Here is a 14,620-nt window from a genome sequence, read left to right as displayed (position 1 = left end):
AAGATGTTATCCTTATATGCACACTCACCAACATTGTGATATTCATAGTGCTGGATTTTCAATTTTCTTAAAAAAGATAGACTGCGTGGTTCTGGTTGGGGTCTTGTTTTGTTTTAACCCAGTAACCCTTTTGAAGGACTCAGTCGGGGCCCGGCAGGCAGGAGTCCCTGCCTTGCTAGAGAGACCCAGTATCCACTGGCAAACACAGTGTAATTTATTTCTCTCTTCTCTTATCGATGGACATCTGGGCCAGAGATTTGCTACTGCATCTGAGTTGCTTTAAATATTTTTGTACATGTCTCTGGATCTGTGGCTGCAAGAGAGCCCTTGGTGGACACGCCAGAAGAGGGTGGCTGGGTCACAGGCCATGGGAACATCCAGGATGAGTCCTCTTCCACCCTCTTCTTCATCAGCCTCTGTCTCCTGAGTCCCTGGCAGATGCCAGCTTCTGTGCTGGATGGACATCTGACAGCACTCTCAAAATCGTGCTGCATGCAAGGTTCCATTGTCCCTGTTTTATAGACCAGGGTCCTACAGCTCAGAGGCCAAGGGCCACTCTCTCAAGGCCACATAGCTCGTACGTGTCTGGGCCAGAATGAAGCCCAGATCCCATCACGTGGGACAAACTCCTTGATCTCAAGGCCCCGCTGCTGCACCCCGCCCCACACCCGGCTTTCTGGGGGAGTGTCTCTGGGATGGTAGAGGCTGCCTAGCCAGCCTGTGATCACCACCTCCATGGGGAGAACAGCGGAGGTCCATGCATGGCTAGTCCCCCACCGCAAGCCCCGGGGAGCCCGACGCAGGGAGGAGGGTAGATTCCCAGCCCCTGCCTCTCTCACATTTTACTTTCTCTTAAATGGCCACAAGAGATGCCATTTCCCGGTACAAAATCTGGCTCCATCCAACCGTTCCAGCAAATGGCCCATCAGTTCAGCCCATCCACAGGCAGCAAAGAAATGAATCAGACGAAGGGAGCGAGCAGGGATTTCTTTCTTTCTTTTTTTTTTTCCTCTTCCTGGGGTTAAACATCCCAGTTTGAGGTAAAACAAATTCCTCACTGGAGCTGATCACCTCCAGCTGGGCCGTAGAAAGCCCCATTTAATCAGATCATTTAGCACTGAATCACACTAACAAGACGGCTGGGCTGGGCTGATTCTACTCTCCCGAAGGCCAGTCTCTGGGGGATGAGGACAGTCTGGCAGGCAGGCTGCTGGCAGGCTCTGGAGGGCAGGCAGGGATGGGCTGGAGGCAGCCCGCCTGCCTCGGGTCATTTGAGGACCCGGTCAGGGGGTGGGGGGGTACTATCCTCAGTCCTTCGGGGTCTGCCGTGACCGCAGGAAGGAATTCTTCCTGGACCTCCTCTGGGGGCCCACAGCGAGCTGGTGGGATGAAAACTAAACCAGGAGAGGCCAAAATGGGACCCCAGAGGCTGCCCAGACCCCAGGCAGGAGGAAGACAGCAGCCCCACGGAGAATGGGCCACTGAGACCAGCACTGGCTGTTCCTGCTGGCTCTGCCAGCATCCTCCAGCTTACAGAGCCTAGCAGTCCCCATGCCCTCCTCCTGCTCCAGCTTCAGTCCCTTCACTCACACTGAAAATTCAGTCCTCTGCCGGGGACTTCTTGTCCTTAGGGACTTCTTGCAGTAGCAGTATATTTGCTCAGTTGTGTCCGACTCTTTGTGATCCCGTGGACCGTAGCCTGCCAGGCTCCTCTGTCCATGGGATTTCACAACCCTGGAGTGTGTTGCCATTTCCTTCTCCAGGGGATCTTCCCTACCCAGGGATCAAACCCGAGTCTCCGGCATTGCAGGCAGGTGCTTTACCGTCTGATCCCTGGGGATTCCTCAGTTTCAGAAAGGGGAGGAAAGGAAGGAGTGGGGAGGGAAGGAGATGAAGGGAGAGAAAGAAAGAGAACCTTTGGCATAGGCAACACGGCCACTTGCCTGGGTGTTACAATTGAAGAATCAGAAAGATCCCGCCTCAAATAGATCCCTGTCCTAGAGCTTCACCCTCCCTGATATTTCCAGCAAGGCCACCGAGAGACCCTGCTTAAAATGTCAGCATAATAGCTGGAAGAGCAAGGCATAAATTCTCTGGCAATCATTCACACCATAGTGAAAATTAGAAGTCAGGTAGCCCCAGCATCCTCAGCTGATACTCAGAGGACTGGACACCAGGTGGAGAAACTGTGCCAAGAGGCCAGCTGGTGTCAGGAGTGGAATCCTTTTTGGTGGACACCTATTCATCTGCGAACGACCACTGTATCTCAAGGGACCTAGCCTGGTGGAACCTGGTGGAGGAAATACTCAAGGTTCTGCCTGAAGCCGTGGTAACAGCAGTACCTGTCTCCATGCTCCCCACAGAGGACCTGGCCCTTCCCCCTCCCACGTGGCTTTGCCCTCTTGCTTGGTTCGTCTAGATAGTCCTCTCCCTTCCCATCCCCACTGTGTGTTTGCCTCAGCCGTCCTGTCCTCCCTTCTCAGTAAAGCTCCTCTGAGTCCCACCCTGCCCTCCTCTGTATTTATTTACGGCTGTGCTGGGTCTTGGTGGCTGTGGGGTTTTCTTTAGTCGTGGCGAGCGAGGGCTGCTCCCTAGTTGCGGGGCACGGCCTTCTCGTTGTGCTGGCTTCTCTTGTCGGGCCCTAGGGCACGCAGGCTGTGTTAGTTGTGGCTCCCGAACTCTCGAGCACAGGCTCAATAGTTGCGGTGCACGGGCTTAGTTGCTCCACGGTCTGAGGGATCTTCCTGGATCAGGGATTGAACCCATGTCTCCTGCACTGGCAGGCGGATTCTCTACCGCTAAGCCACCAAGGAAGCCCCCGGCCCTGCCTTTCTTGTTGGAGACAAACTCTCCAGCACTGGGGGATGCCCAAGGCTTGTGATCTACATACATCTCTCCCTCCCCACACTGAGCAGCCCAGTGATCTACGGACGTGTCTCATTAACCACAGCCACACCTTCTAGAGACTTGTCCTCACCCCTGGCATCATTAGATGACAACCCTCTGCAGGGTGTGCTACGATCACCCCATTTTACAGATGAGGGCACTGAGCTCCCCCCATTCTTCTGCCCCAGCACCGCTTTGGGTTCAGTTCAGTTCATTTCAGTCACTCAGTCATGTCCAGCTCTTTGCGACCCTGTGGACTACAGTACTCCAGGCTTCCCTGTCCATCACCAACTCCAGGAGCTTACTCAAACTGATGTCCATCGAGTTGGTGATCCCATCCAACCATCTCATCCTCTGTCGTCCCCTTCTCCTCCTGCCTTCAATCTTTCCCAACATCAGATCTTCGCATCGGGTGACCAAAGTATTGGAGTTTCAGCTTCAGCATCAGTCCTTCCAATGAATATTCAGGACTGATCTCCTTTAGGATGGACTGGTTGGATTTCCTTGCTGTCCAAGGAACTCTCAAGAATCTTCTCCAACACCACAATTCAAAAGCTTCAATTCTTTGGCACTCAGCTTTCTTTATAGTCCAACTCTCGCATTTACACAACTACTGGAAATACCATAGCTTTGACTAGATGGACCTTTGTCGGCAAAGTAATGTCTCTGCTTTTTTTTTTTTAAATGCTGTCTAGGTTGCTTATAGCTTTTCTTCCAAGGGGCAAGCATATTTTAATTTCATGGCTGCAGTCACCAGCTTTGGGTAGATTCCTCTTTAGAATAGGTCCCTGTGCCGTGGCCCACCTCACACCTGTGCCTGGAGGGCATGAGCAGTCTTGACTGTGCTCTGCTGGGTACTCCCAGCAGCTGCTGCTGCTGCTGCTAAGTCGCCTCAGTCGTGTCCGACTCTGTGCGACCCCATAGATGGCAGCCCACCAGGCTCCCCCATCCCTGGGATTCTCCAGGCAAGAACACTGGAGTGGGGTGCCATTTCCTTCTCCAATGCATGAAAGTGAAAAGTGAAATCGAAGTCGCTCAGTCATGCCCGACTCCCAGCAACCCCATGGACTGCAGCCTACCAGGCTCCTCCATCCATGGGATTTTCCAGGCAAGAGTACCGGAGTGGGGTGCCATTGCCCTCTCTGACCCCCAGCAGGGGCCTGGCCAAATTTGGGCTGGGAGTTTCAGGGGCCCTGAGGTAGTTTTGTGTTTGCATTTAGCTTCTGGTCAGTCTGCTGGCCCTTTCACTAGGAAACAAGGGTTTTTAATGTTTGTTTATTGTTTTTTTTGTTTAAAGATCCCACTTTGCATTCCAAGTTTTCTATTTCTTCTGTTTGCTGCTCAGCAGGGAAAAAGAATAAAACTCAGGGTAGCACACAAGCTGCTTTGGGGATGTGCTGGAGCTGCCTTGCACAGATTAGTGACTTCACTTCGGTAGCTTGAAATCGGCTATAGAGGGAGTATTTATTTATTTTTAAAGATCTTTTTTTTTGATGTGGGCCATTTTAAAAGTCTTTATTGAATTTGTTACAATATTGTTTCTATTTCACGTTTTGGTTTTTTGGCCTCGAGGTACATGGGATCTTACCTCCCCAACTAGGGATGGAGCCCATACCCTCTGCATTGGAAGGCAAAGTCTTACCACTGGACCACCAGGAAAGTCCCCATAGTGGGAATATTTACGCCACAGGAATGGGCAAATGCTGCAAATCAGGGTATCAAAAAGTATTAAAAAGAAGAGGCATCACTTTGCTGACAAAGGTCCGTATAATCAAAGCTATGGTTTTTCCAGTAGCCATGTATGGATGGGAGAGTTGGGCCAAAAGAAGGCTGGACACTGAAGAACTGATGCTTTTGAATGGTGGAGCTGGAGAAGACTCTTGAGAGTCCCACAAGGAGATCAAAGCAGTCAGTCCTAAAGGAAATCAACCCTGAGCATTCATAGGAAGGACTGATGCTGAAGCTGATGCTCCAATATTTAGCTTTTAGATTTTCCAGGGAAAGGTACTGGAGTGGGTTGCCATTTCCTTCCCCAGGGGATCTTCTCGACCCAGGAATCAAACCTGGGTCTCCTGCATTGCAGGCAGACGCTTTACCCTCTGAGCCACCAGGGAAGCCCAATATTTAGCTACCTGATGCAAAGAGCCGACTCACTGGAAAGGACCCTGATCCTGGGAAAGACGGGGGGCAGGAGGAAAAGGGGGCAACAGTGGATGAGATGGTTGGATGGCATCACTGACTCAACAGACATGAGTTTGAGCAAGCTCCGGGAGATAGTGAAGGACAGTGAAGCCTGGCATGCCGCAGTCCATGGGGTCACAAACATGGGGTCACAGAGAGTCAGACAGAACTTAGTGGCTGAAAAATGAATGACGAATCAGGGAGTTTTTTTCTCTCCCCTTGAAGAGCTGGTTGTTAAACATGAACCAGTACACACTGCAGGGAGCACCCTGGGGAGGTGCTTTTCCAGTTAGCATCATGGCCGCTTTGAGAGGCTGCCCTGGGCTCTTGTTCCTCTTCTTCGGCATCTGCACAGGGTCTGCCTTCCTCAGGCTGCCACACCCTTCAAGGTCAGGGCTGATCTGTGCACACAGTCTGCACTGCTTTAACTTGGCTTGAGATGACTCAGCTCTGAGCCAACACCAGAACTTATTTAAACAATAAATACTTGCAAGCTGAATAAAACAAGCTCCCCACGCAGAGCTATATAACGTGACTTATTTATGCAGTGAGTGGGGCAGAGCCTGCTCAGCATCACCCATTACAAAGAGTGGCCCCGAGGAGTGTTCACTTGTTCCTATTCTTGTGCCCACCTTCCTGGAAGTCGGAGGCTCCAGGGGTTCCTGGAAGCATGAGTGTTTGGGGCGGGTGTCCCATGCTTAGAACACTTCCAACGGGAGTCAATTACTCCTGAGTTAGGCCCAGCCGTACAGAGCAATGCTGCGGACTCTTCATTGACACAGTTGCAGAGAAGATTCAGGATATACATTTGAACAAGGATTAACCATTCCCAGAACAAGTAGCCCTGGCCCGCTCTCCTCCCCACATGCAAACCCTACTGCATATCTGAACGCAAACAGGTACTATTCCTCTCTTCTCTCTCCACCTCCTCTTTCTGACAACTCATCTTGCACCAACAGCGTCCAGATTTGGTGGGGTTCGGCCTGCAGGGAAAGTCGCCCACCTGTTAATGGAGGCACCAGGGATGTTGATCCACAGGCTGAGCAGGTAATGGCTCGTGAGGCCTTTGTCATTTCCTGTCTGATCCTTTAGCTGGGGAGAGGAAAAGTGAACTGTACACACCCTTGACCCAGTATCTGCAGAGTCTGAAAACTGCGAACGGACCAGGGGTGCAGCCCAGTTGCCCACACTGGCCTCCCCGCTTTAGACAGACAAGTCACAGACATGATGGAATGAGCGTCTTGATCCCGGTCTGGGCTCTGTTGGAAAACGCAGATGCTTGAAACAGACAGAAGGAAGAGAAGTCATGTTGGCTCCATCCTGTGAAAGGCCAGGAAGAGGCCTCTGAACCCTGGGCATTTGGGAACTACAGGTATGTGCGCTTGAGGGGAAGCATCAGGGTCCCCCGTGAATAGAAAGGGCGGCCAGGCAGGTAGAGAGGGTGGGTCCGGGGTCACTGGAGAATGCCCCATCCAGAGGCAGAGACTGGACTGCTCCAGATTACCGCTGACACGGGGAGAGAGCTGGGGTCACCCGGAGCAGCCGGTTTCTCTACAGGAGCTGACATATAAGCTGGGTTTTTTCCGTGAAAGTGTATACTAAGTGTTGGCACCCCAAACTTTAAATTGAAAAGGATCTTAGGGCAAAACCAGGTGGTGCAAGTGGTAAAGCATCTGCCTGCCAAAGCAGGAGACTCAGGAGACTCGGGTTCGATCCCTGGGTCAGGAAGATCCCCTGGAGGAGGAAATGGCACCACACTCCAGTGTTCATACCTGGAGAATCCCACAGACAGAGGACCCTGCTGGGCTATAGTCCACCAAGCACAGGGGAAAACAAAGCCCTTTGTGGGCTGACTTCTCCTTCCACACCCAGTTTGCAATCTCTGCGGAAAACCTCCAGCAGCTGGTGGGGCGGTGGGAGAGGAGGGGTGGGGGCTCCTGTCTTCCTGCTTTCAGTTCTGAAAGCCATGTTTCTTCCAGGGCCTGTTGCCTTTCAAGGTAATTTGATTTTTCTTTTCTCTAGGTGCCTTTGATCCTCTGAGGTTGCAAGGCATAGCTACTATTTTATTTGCAGGCTCTGATGATGGGAGAAGGATCGTAAAAGCTGCAGCCTGAAGACACAAGCTCCCTCTGGGTTGTTGTCAAGTTAGTTTCCAAGGTCTCCAGGGGAGTGGAGAACAGTGCATGGGGAGGGAGATGCTCCCAAATGTTCTTGGGCCTCCTTGAGCTGGGATGACCTACTCCCATTTGCTGACACTGGGCTGCTAAAGCTAGGAACTAACTCTCTCTGGCGGGTGCAGTCGCATACCCATCTATCCATCTTCTATCCATCCTTCATCCACCCATCCACCCATCCAATCCTCCGTCCATCCATGCATGTATATGTGGATGTCACAAATATTTACCAAGCTTGGCTCATGTGTCAGGATGGTGCTGGGTGTTGGGGTGAGAATGATGGCTTGGCCATGGCCCCTGTCTTCACAGAAATTGCATTCTTGCTCTCACAGTTATAATGCACACTTTCAGCAAGTGGGGAGGACATGGAGGCCTAGAAATGCCATCCACCTCCCTGGATGGTTGGCAGCAAAGAAGACTTCACTGCGCAGATGAAATATATACTGGTTTTGAAGTTTGTTCAGTTTTGGGGCAGACAAAAGGAGAGAAAATGTTAATTTATGGAGGATGGAATAGCATGAGAGAAAGGGGGGGGCCCATTCTGAGCCCAGTGCAGACTCTGGGCAAATAAATCAGTAGAAAAGCAAGGGGCATCCTCCCCATAGCCCTGGACACACCCTGAGAGGGCCTGGCATGTTTGGTCTTTGGTGTCGAACATGGCCCGGCAGGCTGTGAACTGTGTGGCAATGGAAGGTCATGGATGTCAGCAATACGCATGGCAGGATTTTGGGCTCCTTCAAAGCAGGTTATAAAAAAAAGAAAACCTTTATATCATGGTTCTTGTTGGTAGAGGTACCCCTTTCAAGCTTTTCATTCCTTCCAGCCAAATGCCCAGGGCAATTTCCGATGCTCACAACACTTTGGGGTAAACACACAGATGAGTAAACCGATGCTCAGAGAAGTTCAGTAACTAGTCCCAAAGCACACAGGTCTCTCCATTACCAAGGTCATGCTGTTGGTTCCCCGCTGGGGCGGAACCCTCAGTACATCCCATCCCTTCTCACGGTCTGCCCAGGAATCAGAGCACAACACTGGTGGATTTGGGAAACCCACAACACTTTCGGAAACCGTGCATGGCAAAGCTCTTACCTGGCTTTCATTTTTGCTGATGGGTTCCCTTCGCATGTAATTATTTTGCCAAGGAGATGTTAATGACATGTCCACTCCACTTACCCTGATCATCTGTATTGCTGGGCAGACGCAGGTTCCTTCTGGTTTTTGCTGTTTTTCTTCTTCGAAGGGCTCTCCATCATCAGCAAATCCCTCTTCTGCTCATTATTTATGGTGCCTGAGTCCCTGCTCACCTGTGCTTTCTGAGAGGCCCTGGCAGATCTAATTTCAAGCCCAGGAAGCTGTGTCTGTTTCCATGTAAAACAGAAGAAGGGGGAGCGGGGAGCCGTCAGGCTGATTATTCATAAGTCGTCCTGCCTCATCTGTGCCTTCCTCAGACCTGTGGGAGACGGCACCTCGTCCCATCTAGGCTCCCCCGAGACGAAACAGTGGAGTTGAAAACTTATGGATGTTTCTGGAAAAAGGTGGAAATCAGGTCTCTCAGCTGGCTGTTCCCTGGGGATGAGCTGTGGGGGTGGGGGTGGGGCCCTTGGAAATCCCTATACACAGGGGTTCTTTGTATGCCTGTGAAGGCGATGACATCTGGCAGTAGGGATGCTCCCCAAAGTGCTCAAGGGTGGGACCGGAGGGGATTTTACTTTTCTTCTTCGTGTTTTTCTATAAGATCTAAATTGTCTGCTGCTCTCTGTGTTGCTCTCGTCAGAGAAGAAAAGGACAATGGGCATCTTAGAACAATCAGAACCCACAGCACAGCCCCCTGGGTGGCTGGACAGGTGCGGGCGGGTGTAGTGGGCAGAGTGAGTGCCCCTGACCTTCACCGAGGCTCACAGACCCCTCCCCGTCCTGGCTCCAGAGGCATCTGGGATGAAGACTGCAGGGTGGAGCACCAGCTCCTTGCCCACACGCTACTAACCTATTTTAAAGGGAAACTGGGGCTGGATGAGGATACATTTCCCGTGTCTGAACGTCTGGGTCACAGGAGAAAAGTGCCATGAGCTCCTTCCGTGAACCATCTCTGGACAAATAACAGGATGTAAATGTCCATCCAAGAAGTGTGTCCCTAATGCACGGACGTCCACTGAGGGAACCAGGGCTGCCTAGGGGCAGAGCATGAAACTTTTAAGGAAAACGTCACGCTTTTCCACAAAGGATCCCGGGTGCGATAGAAAGAACCACAACGTTTAGGGTGTTTTTGACCTCCCTCCCCAGGCTCCAGCCAGTCTGAGTATCTGTTGTGGCTTCCCCTTTTGTACCTGCCCCTTGCTTGGGGCCCCCATCCCTCAGTCCTAAAGGCTTCTCCTGCTTTTCAGCTGCACACACAGCCCCTCAAACCTGCCCTGACCCCTCCCAGATGCCACACTGCCCAGCAGTTGAAGCACCCTTCATTTCACGATGTTGTCACAGCACCACCTCCCTGACATTCTGGAGCGTGTCCTCCCCTGGCCCGCCTTTACCTTGAGTCGTGGATCTTCTGACCTTGATGCGTACGGGTGGAACCCCCAGCCTCTGTAACTGGGGCGTTAGGATCAGTTGTTCCAGTAGGGAACCGTTAGGATTTCGAGGAGTAAAGGCCAAGGAAGGGGAGCAGGGACAGGCCCACACAAAATAATAGAACATGGAAGACTATACTTGGGAGGGGCTCAAAGGACTGTCTCCCTCAAGCCCCCCTCTTTTTTCTTATACAGAAGTAAAAATCACATACCAGAAAATTAACCATTTCTGGCGGTATCCAGAAATTGCTTTATTTATTTTTGGCCATGCCTCGTGGCTTTGCGGATCTTAGTTCCGTGACCAGGGATGGAACCCATGCCCCTTGCACTGGAAGTGCGGAGTCTTAACCACTGAACTACCGGGGAAGTCCCGAAAATGAACCATTTTAAGGTACACAATTCAGTGGCATTTAGAACATTCATGGTGTTGTATATCCATTCTCTTCAAATAGTTCCAAAGCGTTTCCATCCCCCTAGAGGGAGACCCTGTACCCATTAGCGGTCACTCCCTATCCCCTCTGCGCACCCCCACTCCCAGCCTTTGCACACTTGTGTCTGCTTCCTTTGTCTACCAAGGTGCCTGTTCAAGCACTTCATATAAATGGAGCTGTACACAGTGTGACCCTTAGTATCTGGCTCCTTTCACTCTGCGTAATACAGCCTGTTCATCTTACAGATGGGAAGGCTGAGACCCCAAGCCAGGCAGAGGGCCCTGTCCGAGCCCACACGGCATGTTGCAGGGAAGAAGCAGACCTTCCCAAGGACGAGGGGACATGGAGCCAGGATCAGCAGCCACGAGGTGGAAATGAAGCAGAGTGGATGGCATGTCATCTAGAGCAGGACGCTTGCTGACACAGCCCATGCAGCGGCTGGATATGAAATACCTCGTTCAAGAGCATTGATTGGGCGTCTGCTGGATCCTCAGCCCCTTTCTTGGAGCTTGCAGCCTGGCTGGTCTCAAGCACAGTCTTTGGTGAAAGACAGGTATGAGTCCAGAAGCCCCTTTCCTGCTTGTCAGCCCTGGATCCTGGACATGCCCAAAGCTGACCCCCTCACTGCCAAGTGGCCGAGCCCCCAGGGCCTGCATTAGGGTTGGTGGCGAGGGTTAAAGACAGGAATGCGGCAAAGTTGATAAACGTCAGCCGTCAGGACTGTTTTACCTTCACGTTGAAGGTAAACTGCTTCACACAAGAAGGAAGCTGCTCCCTTTGGGTGTCTCCATCTCAGCGGTGACCACGGCCACCCAGGAGAGCCAGGCACCTGCTTGGAAAGGTGAGGTGTCCCCTACCCAACTTTGGGGAAAGCGGAGGTGGAGGGGCTTCCAGTCTTGGAGGCCGGGGTGGAGGGTGTGGTGGTGAAGGTGTGCTTGTCACCAGGTTCAAGAAGGGACAGAGGAAGGCCAGACCGGGCTCATTTGTGTCCCTGACATCCTGGTCTCCCTGGGCGGTCCCTGTAAGCCACCCCGAAATACCTGCTTCTGTCACCCCTGCTCCTGGCAGAAGAGACTGGAGCACCCATTTTTCTCTGGAGAGATGGTTCTCTGATTCTCAAGGACCCCATCTCCATGACAATTACAGGTTAAAAATGCCTCTCTCTGCTCCAGGCCTGCGTGCATGTAAATCATACCAGCAACCGTGCAGCCAGCGCCCGCCGCCTCCCAGAGCTCCCAGCGTGCTGACTGTTTTATCTCAGCGGTGCAGAGAGAGGGGAGCCCTGTCTTTCTGTTTGGAGGAGCTAGGATCGCCTAATTTTATTTATTTTTAATCAACCATTGCAGCGTGTTCTCTCTAGTCAGAGGCAGAGCCGGAGAGCAGTGCAGGCACATTATTGATATTCGGCTTTTATTTACCCAGGGAGTTCTGGGGAGACGTAGCATCTCGTTGGCAGAGACACCCGGTGGCACCGATCCATCACCCAGAGCCCTGAATGAGCTCCGCACAGGCAATGCGAGGGCAGGGCAGGGCTGGGCAGGAAGGCCCCTTGGCCGGCAGGGCCAGCTGCCTCCTCCAGCTCCATGGCTGGAAAATTACCAGCCAGGCTAACTGCCTCCAGTCTGCTAGGAGATGACGGGAGCCCTCGAAGGCCAGTGGGCCCACCTCCCTGACATGTCAATCTCCTCTGCACAGCTTCTCCTGGACGCCCGGCTTGTGTCTCTGCCCCCACCAAACAAGCACGGACGTCCCTTCCCTCCGCAAGGCCTGGCATTGCGCTGCTGTTCCTGGCTGTGGGATGCTAGGCAGGGAGACTGGCTGTCCCTCCTTAGGGTGGGCTTCGGGCATCCAGGGCCTACTCCCATCACCAGGCCCAGCTTCCAGCAGGTTCTGGGGCCTTCACCTGCCCCCCTGCCCACCTCTGTCCACCCCCTTGGGTTCAGCCTCCCGCCTGGAACCCTAGATGCCACAGCTTCTTGGAGAACCTTTGTCTTTCTAGTTTTCCAGGGAGGCCTAGGCTGATGGTTTCAGGACCCGCGCAGTGAAGATGGTTTGTGATTTTTCACACTGCACACCACAAGCAGCCACAAGGCCCTGCAGCCAGCGCTCCCTGCAGCCTGCACGGGGATGTGGGAGCCTGGTGGGTGGGGAGGAGGGGTCAGAAGAATTTGAATTCCCTGTGGTCCTGCGGGAGCAGAGGGAGAAGTGGCTGGTTTGAGCCCAAATGGAGATAAGCCTGTCTTTTCCATCCTTCTGCTCAGGAGAGAGGCCTGAGTGCCCAGCAAATGACAAGATCCAATATTCATTAGTGCCTCCTGAAAGCTATAGAGAGAGGACTCATGGGGGGTGTGGGGGTGAGGGGCACCACCTCCACCCTCCCAGCCATTATTTACATAATAACCTGACCCTCAGGTTACCTTTCATTAACAAACACATGCGAAAACAGAGAAGCAGCTGGCAACATCTCATAAATATATATTGTTAACCCCGGTGTAGACAGCTTACTTTCACTTACTCAGAAAAAGAGGGGGCCCCCTGCTTTGCATAGCCATTAGGGGAGGGGGGCTGGTGGAGGCAGCAGCCTCTAGACTGTGCACTCACCCGAGAGGATGCTCTCTGCCTTTGAGGGCCGAGTTCAACCTTCAATTAGCTCACTTGCCTGTGTTCTGGGCTTTCTGCTCTTCACTCTCTCTGGGCGTCTGGAGGTCTGGGAGCCAGGGATGGGGCATTTCAGGCCAATTTGTTAAGTGCTTGCTGGCAGGATCACCCTCCCTCCCCAGGCACTGGACTCAGAGAGAGAACTGAGGATATTCTGCCCGTTCTGAGCCATAGAGGTCCCTGAGTGATGTGGGGCAGGGCACGTGGTCTCTGATTGCCCATCTCCCCAGACTTGGTGATGCCCCACATAGTGGGGGGCGCATAGATGATGAGGCCCGAGACTGGCCTGGGGTGAGTGAAATTCTGGCAGGACAGAGCTAAGGAAGGGCTAGTGCCAAAGCTGGGGAGCACTGGGCCTCTCTCTCCCCTTCCAGCCTCATAGCTCCTCTTCTCGCAAAGTGTGAATTCACTCACATGCTCCTGGGTAGCCTCCTACAGGCTCAGGGCTGCAGTGTGGACACAGGGAGACATTGAGTTCCTGATGGAAAGGCCGTCTGGGGCTGGAAGGAGCCCCCTAAGGAGAGCTGGTCCTGGACACCCAGATCCCCCACTTGCCAGCATCCACTCATTTCTTGCCTGACCACACTTAGAGTGGCTGTATTGACCATACTCACAGATTGACATCTAAGGCCTGAGGACCAATTTCTTCATTTATAATAAGGAGGAGGATTGGGTAGACTGTTCCGCTGGAACTAGCTGACCTGGGCTCTTTCCCTGTAGGCCAACTCTATGACCAGTTGGCTAGAATGAATGGCTAACATGAGTCAAGCACCACCATAGGCCATGTGTATTAGTTATCTACTGCTGGGTAACAGATTATCTCAAACCTTAGTGGCTTTAAATAAAAAATATTTATTATCTCGCACAGTTTCTGGGGGATCAGGAATCTGAGAGCAGATTCCTTTGAGCAGAAAAATCCTGGTCCAGGATTCTGCATGAGGACGTGGTCCAGCTGTCAGCCAAGGCTGCATCAGCAAAAGCTTTAATGGGGGCAGAAGGAGCTGCTCCTGAGAGCACACGGCTGTTGGTTGGAGGCCTCAGTTCCTCACTGTGTGGACCTCTCTAGAGAGCCTCTTGAGAGTCCTAACAACATGGCAGCTAGCTGCCCCAGGGTGAGTGATTTAAGACAAGGACAAGGAGGAAGCCACAATCCTTTTATGATAAGGGTTTGCAAGTGACCCACTGTTACCTCTTCCATACTGTATTCATTAGAAGGGAGATACTAGGGAATTCCCTGGTGGTCCAGTGGTTAGGACTTGGCATTCTCCCTGCCAGGGACCCAGATTCGATCCCTGGTTGGGGAACTAAGATCCTACAAGCCATGCAGGCAGCCAAAAAAAAAAAAAAACAACAAAAACCAAAACCAAAGTGAGTCACTAAGTTCAAGCCACAATCAAGAAGAGAGAAATTAAACTCTACTCTTGAAGTGAGGGGTATCAAAGAATCTGAGGACATATTTTTAAACCACCATGGCAGGCATAATGTCAGATGCTCGGCACGTGTTATCTCACTTAATCCTCATAATCATGATTGTTATTGCCATTTTACAGGTGAGGAAAATGAAGCTTAGAGAGGATTCAAGATGAGTCAAACTCACACAGCTGGTTACCTGCAGAACAGGAATTTGGAATCAGATATTGTGAACAAGTGCTGCCCAGTCACTTTCTGCAGTGATGGAATTGTTCTATATCTGTGCTGTATGGTAGCCACTAGCCACATTGATTATTGA

At 52.1% G+C, this 14,620-nt stretch overlaps 1 non-coding gene across 1 annotated transcript; it reads left to right on the top strand.

The window, feature by feature from the left end:
* Positions 1 to 14,122: 14,122 nt before the first annotated feature.
* On the top strand, positions 14,123 to 14,195 carry TRNAE-CUC (transfer RNA glutamic acid (anticodon CUC)). Its single transcript has one exon. It is a non-coding gene; the product is annotated as a tRNA-Glu (tRNA).
* The last annotated feature ends 425 nt before the right edge of the window (positions 14,196 to 14,620 follow it).

The sequence above is a fragment of the Bos mutus genome, chromosome 19 (assembly GCF_027580195.1).
Source record: "Bos mutus isolate GX-2022 chromosome 19, NWIPB_WYAK_1.1, whole genome shotgun sequence".
Classification (NCBI taxonomy): Eukaryota; Metazoa; Chordata; class Mammalia; order Artiodactyla; family Bovidae; genus Bos; species Bos mutus.
The sequence above is the reverse complement of the archived record's forward strand: the minus strand, read 5'-3'. Positions and strand labels throughout refer to the sequence as shown.